Raw genomic sequence first — 6,283 nt, forward strand, 5'->3', positions numbered from 1 at the left:
TATAGAGATGATTTAAAGTATTTGGGAGGATATATATAGGTTATATGCAAATCCTACACCATTTTATATAAAGGACTTCAGCATCCGTGGATTTTGGCATCTGACAGGGTCCAGGAATCAAGCTCCCACAGATACCAAGGGACAACTGTACTGTGATTTGTTTATTCATGTTTCTACTGATAGACACAGACTATTTACTGTTTGTTTCTTCAAGTATTGATGTATTTCATTTATTATGTATTTATATATTATGTATTTATGTTGTAATGAACATTTCTTCACCCACTTTTATGAATATATCTTCAGAATAATCTTTAGTAGTAAAATTGTTGGACTAAAATTTATTTGTGTTTAAAATTTTGATAGAATGGTCAGGTTTCCTACAAAGAGATTACACCAATATGAAGAAATTTTCTTTTAAAGCTGCCCGTAAATGGAATGTGGGAGTTTTGGGATAGAGGTGGCAGGTTAAACATACCTTTCTAGTTCTTTCTCTCTCCTCAAACCACCTCAAACTAAAATAAAGATTGTTTTTAAGAGGGACAGACCCACAAGGATAGGAAAATGAGACAGGAGGTCAACCAAAAATATTTTGAAGGTAGAAAGCGATGGGCAAGTGGTAACTGACTTAACACATCTGGGCAAGGTGAATATTAAGCTGATAGTGGGAAACATTGTGAATTCCTTGATTTTAACTTTGAATCTCTCAAAGACTTTGGAATTGGTGGCACCAGCTACTTATCTATGGAAACAGAGTAAAGAGAAGTTGAGAAGTAGTTGGAGTGGTGGACCTCTCCCTCAAACAATTCAGCGATGCTAGATCATTGCTCCATTCCTACTTCAAGCTTAGCAGAAGTCTGGAGTTTATTTTCCTCTAGAAATGATAAAAACACAGTCTTTACACTGTAGATTCAAGCATAGGTAAAGGCACTGACAGAGGTATTATCTCTAAACACCCATGGGCTCTTAGACTCTGTCATGAAGGACTCTAGTTTCCAAACAGAAAAACAGAAGAGCATACCCCTGCATATCTGATCAGCCCAAGAAGAAATACTTGATGTTTCTGAGGTTGGAGGTTCCCCAAGAAACAGCTCAGCTAGATTATCCTACTTTGAAGCCAAAATTGGACAGCCATATTCAAAGATCAGAGCTTTCAATCAGCTTTTTAATTTTAAGAGTAGATAATCAAGGAATAGCAGACCACTGAGAATAGCCTCAAATGAAAGATAAAGACAAAAACATTCAAATAAACAACTGGAGAAAGCTAACTCAGAGTGGGAAAAAAGGATTATGCAAGCAGAAGAAACCTTCAAGGAAAAAATTATTAATATTTTAATAGGTAGAAAATAAAAGATTTTAACTGCAAAATGAAAATAAGATGCTAGAAAATGTAATTAATAAAACAAAAAAGCTCTTAGAAATTAATAATGACATCAAAAATGAATATTTCAATAGAATGGTTAGAAGGTAATGTTAAGGAAACATCTCAGAAATTAGAAGAGAAAGAAAAGAGACAGAAAACAGGGGGAAATAGTAAGATAAAATAATTAGAGGGTCAGTTCAGGAAGTACGGTATTTGAATACAAGTATTCAAAAGAGGAAACAGAAAACTAAAAGGAGGAAATCATCAACAAAGTAATTCAAGCATATTTCCCAGAACTGGAAGACATGAGTTTCCTGACTGAAATTGGAAACTGAATGTGGTACTGAATGCTGACCACAATGCGAGAAAATAGATCTACACCCAAGGTAACACTGTGAAACTTCAAGACGCTCAGGGAGATATTAAAAGCTTCAAGGAAGACAAGACAGGTCATGTACAAAGAACCAGTGACCAGAATGACTCTAGACTTCTCAACAGCAACAAGAGAAGCTAGAATACAATTTTGAATCAAGTTATAGGTAGAATAAAGACATATATAGTCCTGAAAAGATTCAAAAAGGTTACCTACTACACAGCCTTTCTCAGGAAGCCACTCTTTAGCACCACTAAAACAATGGAGAAAACCAAAGGAGACAAAGACTGGAGATACAGAAAATGGGAGAAGAGTAAAGGGAATCTCCAGTGATGGTAAAGGAAAATTCCCAGATGGTAACTGCACCAGGCTTGGAGGTAATCGGTTCACATTAGAATAGGCCAGAAGGCTCTGAGAGAGGCTTCTTCAAAGACATGAAATGGCTCGAATATCCGATGTGTCTGAATGTCTTGAGAGGAAATTCAGACATTTGGCAGAAAATTGAGGGTTTGAATTACTGATAAATACATAGAAAACTAAGTGAAGGCAAAAAGTAAGTTTCTTAAATTCAGGGGAAACACAAGAGTTGTATAGAAGAGGAAAAATAATTATGACTTACCCCATGACTCACCTCTGAATAGTGTTTCTGTAGTTATAATAATGTGAGCACAAAATACTGATCTAACCCAAATCAGCACATAAACTACATTGGAATAGTAAGAAGATGGAGAAGGTGTGTGTATTGTGTATGGGGAATGAAAGAATGAAATCTTCATCCAGCATTGTGGGTAGTTAGTGCAGAATACCTAATACTAAAAAATAAAGAAATAGCAATACAAGCTTGTTATTTAGAAATATAGAGGTAAAGATTTCAAAAAGAATTGCCAAAGAAAATTGAAAGTGGGTGCCTCCAGGGAAGGACTTCTGCTTTTCTTAATGAATCTTACATAACTATTCAACTCTTTCAACTATGTGCACGTGTAACTGATTAAAAAGGAATAGAGTGTGTCACCTCTGGTGTGTTTTTTGTCTCTGGGATGTTTGAGAAGATCTTTTAGGAGTGTGCTGTAAAGGTAATCCAAGCATCCTAAGGGTGATTGGGTGAAATTCCTTAGTTTCTTCCATGCCTCGAGTTTGATGAGTTTATAATTTTCAGTAATGAAACTATTTCCAAAGCAGTTGATATCCTATGGAACTGTGGAAACTTTCTTTTTTAAACTGAAATATAGCCCCAAATAATCTCTACTGTTGGTTCTGGTTTTACTACTTGGGACATAAAAAACAAATCCAATCCCTGTTCTTTATCAGCCCTCTTTAAGCATGATTAGACTGTCATCTAAAAACCATTCCTCACACCCACTGTTATGATTTTTTATCTCCTCACATCCTGTTCAACTTTCTGTAATTACATTCTACTTCTGAAGTGTGTGTGTGTGTGCATGCATGTGTGGGTGTGTTCAAAACAGAACAGAATATACCAGTTATAGCCTGACTACAGGACACCTCCTTCTTGGCTATAAAGCTCATCAGTCAAGAGTAGAGACTTCAGAGTCAGCCAGCCTGGGTTTAGACCCAGCTTTTTTTTTTTTTTTTTTTTTTTTTTTTATGAGATGGAGTCTTACTCTATCACCCAGGTTGGAGTGCAGTGGCGCGTTCTTGGCTCACTGCAAACTCTGCCTCCTGGGTTTAAGCAATATCTACTGCCTCAGCCTCCTGAGTAGCTGGGATTACAGGCACCTGCAACCATGCCTGGCTAATTTAGTAGAGATGAGGTTTCACCGTATTGCCCAGGCTGGTCTCAAACTCCTGAGCTCAGGTAATCCACCTACCTCAGTCTCCCAAAGTGCTGGGATTACAGGCGTGAGCCACTGCGACTAGCCTAGACCCAGCTTTGATACTTCCTAGCTATATGACTTGGAATGAGTTATGCAACCTCCTTGTCTTTCAATTTCTTTGTTGATAAAATGGGGACAATGTCAGTATCTTCCTCATGAGATTGTTGTGAGGATTAAGCAATATGATATATGCCCAGCACTTAGAGGATGTCAAATAGCAGGTGTTTAAAGAGTGTTAGCTGTTAATCTTTTTCCTAGCATTTTCTATCAGTGTAGCTCAAGAAACCTATTAATATTTTTGACTGCTTGTTTTTATTAATCAGTGAAGCAATCAATTAAACAGCAAACATTTGTTGAGTGCCTCTCTGTGCCAGATGCTAAGAAGAAGGGGAATAAGACCCCTTATCTGGAAGAGTTAAATTCTTGACGATGTTGACTCATTGAGTGAGTTAGGAACTAACATCCTTTATATTTGTTTTACTTTCTCATTTTGAAAAAAAATAACATTTTAATCAAAGGTATACATGCATATCATTTAAAAAGTTAAATAGCCAGGCCCAGTGCTTCATGTCTGTTATTCCAGTGACTCTGGAGGCTAAGGTAGGAGGATCATTTGAGGCCAGGAGTTTGTGACCAACCTGGGCAACATAGTGAGATCTCATCCCTAAAAATAAAAAATATATTAGCTGGGCTTGGTGGCTCATGCTTGCAGTCCTAGCTACTTGGGAGGCTGAGGCAAGAGGATTGCTTGAGCCAAGGAGTCCAAGGCTGCAGTGAGCTGTGATCACACTACTGTACTTCACCCTGGGCAACAGAGTGAGACTTTGAAAGAACTTTTTTTTCATTTTTAGTTTTTGAAAAAGTTAGGCCAGGTTCATGCCTGTAACCCTAGCACTTTGGGAAGCTGAGGCAGGAGACTTGTTTGAGCCCAGGAGTTTGAGACAAGCCTGGGCAAGATGACAAGACCCTGTTTCTATAAAAATAAAGAAATAAAAATTTTATTAAATAGTATTAAAAAAATACCAATGGTTCCTTGTATCAGTCTTCACACTCTTCCATTGCTCCTTCCTAGAGGCAACAACTTTTGAATTCTTTTAGCCATTTCTTCTAGCATATATGTCTCAGCACTTCTAAATAATATGCCTAGATATACTGTTTGCAATTGTGACTTTTAGACATAATCATCTGTTATAACAGCTGAACACCCAACTCTTATACTATCCTTCCTTGTTCCTGTGCCTCACCCTCCTAAGATAATGCAATTTTTGATTAAATAAACATCTGTGTTTATGTAACTTTTTATGCAAATACAATCTCCAGTTGAGTGCTGGGAACTATGGTTGTCTTTTTTAGTTTTTCCTGAAATTGTTGCCTTTTTTTCTATTTGCGGAATTTCTTTGTACCTCTTAGAGCAGACACGCCTTTAATAGACACCAACATTGGATGGTCTATCATTTTCTTTTTTTCTCTTAGGAGAGCCCACTCCTCATCTCCCCCTCCCCACGCCCATCCCCTTCCTCCTTTCCGAGTTGAATGCTCTCCAGGCTGTTGCAGAGCTGTCATCTATCTTGAGACTTTGCTTCACCAAGGACCTTGGAATTCTCTAGATTTTTCTCCCGAGTTGGATTCCTCATCTCTTCTTTTTTGGTTTACTCTCTCATTTTGGGGGAGAACATCCTCCAGTAGTTAAGTTAAAAAGGATCTTCCCTTAGTCCCCAGTGTTATGAAATTTCACAATGATCTGCCTGGATACGGGTTTATTTTTGTCCATTGTTTTAGGCCTCAGTGGCCTCTTCAGGAAATCTGGAAACTTATGTCTTTCACGTCTGAGAAATTTGCTTGAATAATTTTGTTGATGATTTCCTCCCCTTGGCTTTCTTTTCCCTCTTTTTGAAACTCTTGTTAATCAGATATCCAAACTCCTGGATTGGTTCTCTAATATCTTCATTTTCTGGTTTTTGCTTTTCCCTCTGTCATTTTACTCACCTTTCTAGAATGCCTCAATTCTATTTTCTGCTCCTATGTTCCTTTTTATAGTTTCCTACTCTTGTTTCAAAGGTATATCATTGTCTCTTATTTCCCTGAGGGTATTCATGATACCTTTAAAGTTTTAATCACTGTGTGTTTTATTTCCTCCAAGTTGCTTATACCTGTTTGTTTTGTTCTCCAGTTTTCTTGTCCTGGGCTTTCCTTAGACACCTGGCACCCTCAGTTGTTGGTTCAGGATCAGAGGACTAAAAAGTGGATTGGATGCTCTCAGCCTGCAGACAAGGCTTGTTGACTTTGAGCTTCACTGTAGGGTGAGCTGGAGACACTATTTGTTTTAGGACACTTTTTTGCTTCAGTCTTTTCTGGCCTTATTTTTTTGGACTAGTCAGATTCCTCAGAAAGAAACTTTTCTAATCTGCCATTGAGGTTACAAGTATGCTGTCACTGTTTTGGTGGCTAATTGGGGAAACAGCTGTGGAAGGAGGGCTGTGGGTCTCAGCATTTTATGGTCACCAAAACCCTGGTTTGTGTTACTGTGCTCAAATCAACCAATGTGCCAGTTGACCTCCAGTCAGGAAGGATTCCTTCAAAGAATAAACCTGCCATCTTTCATGAGGGGAAGAGGACATACTCAGTGCTGTGGAGCAGGGAGGGTAATTGAAGGTTCGATTGCTTCTCACACAGCCCTTACCCAGCCCGTCCTAGATTGGTTTGTTTTACCGT

This window comes from Aotus nancymaae, unplaced genomic scaffold, assembly GCF_030222135.1.
Source record: "Aotus nancymaae isolate 86718 unplaced genomic scaffold, 86718_ANA_hifiasm-v0.15.2.pri h1tg000025l, whole genome shotgun sequence".
NCBI lineage: Eukaryota > Metazoa > Chordata > Mammalia > Primates > Aotidae > Aotus > Aotus nancymaae.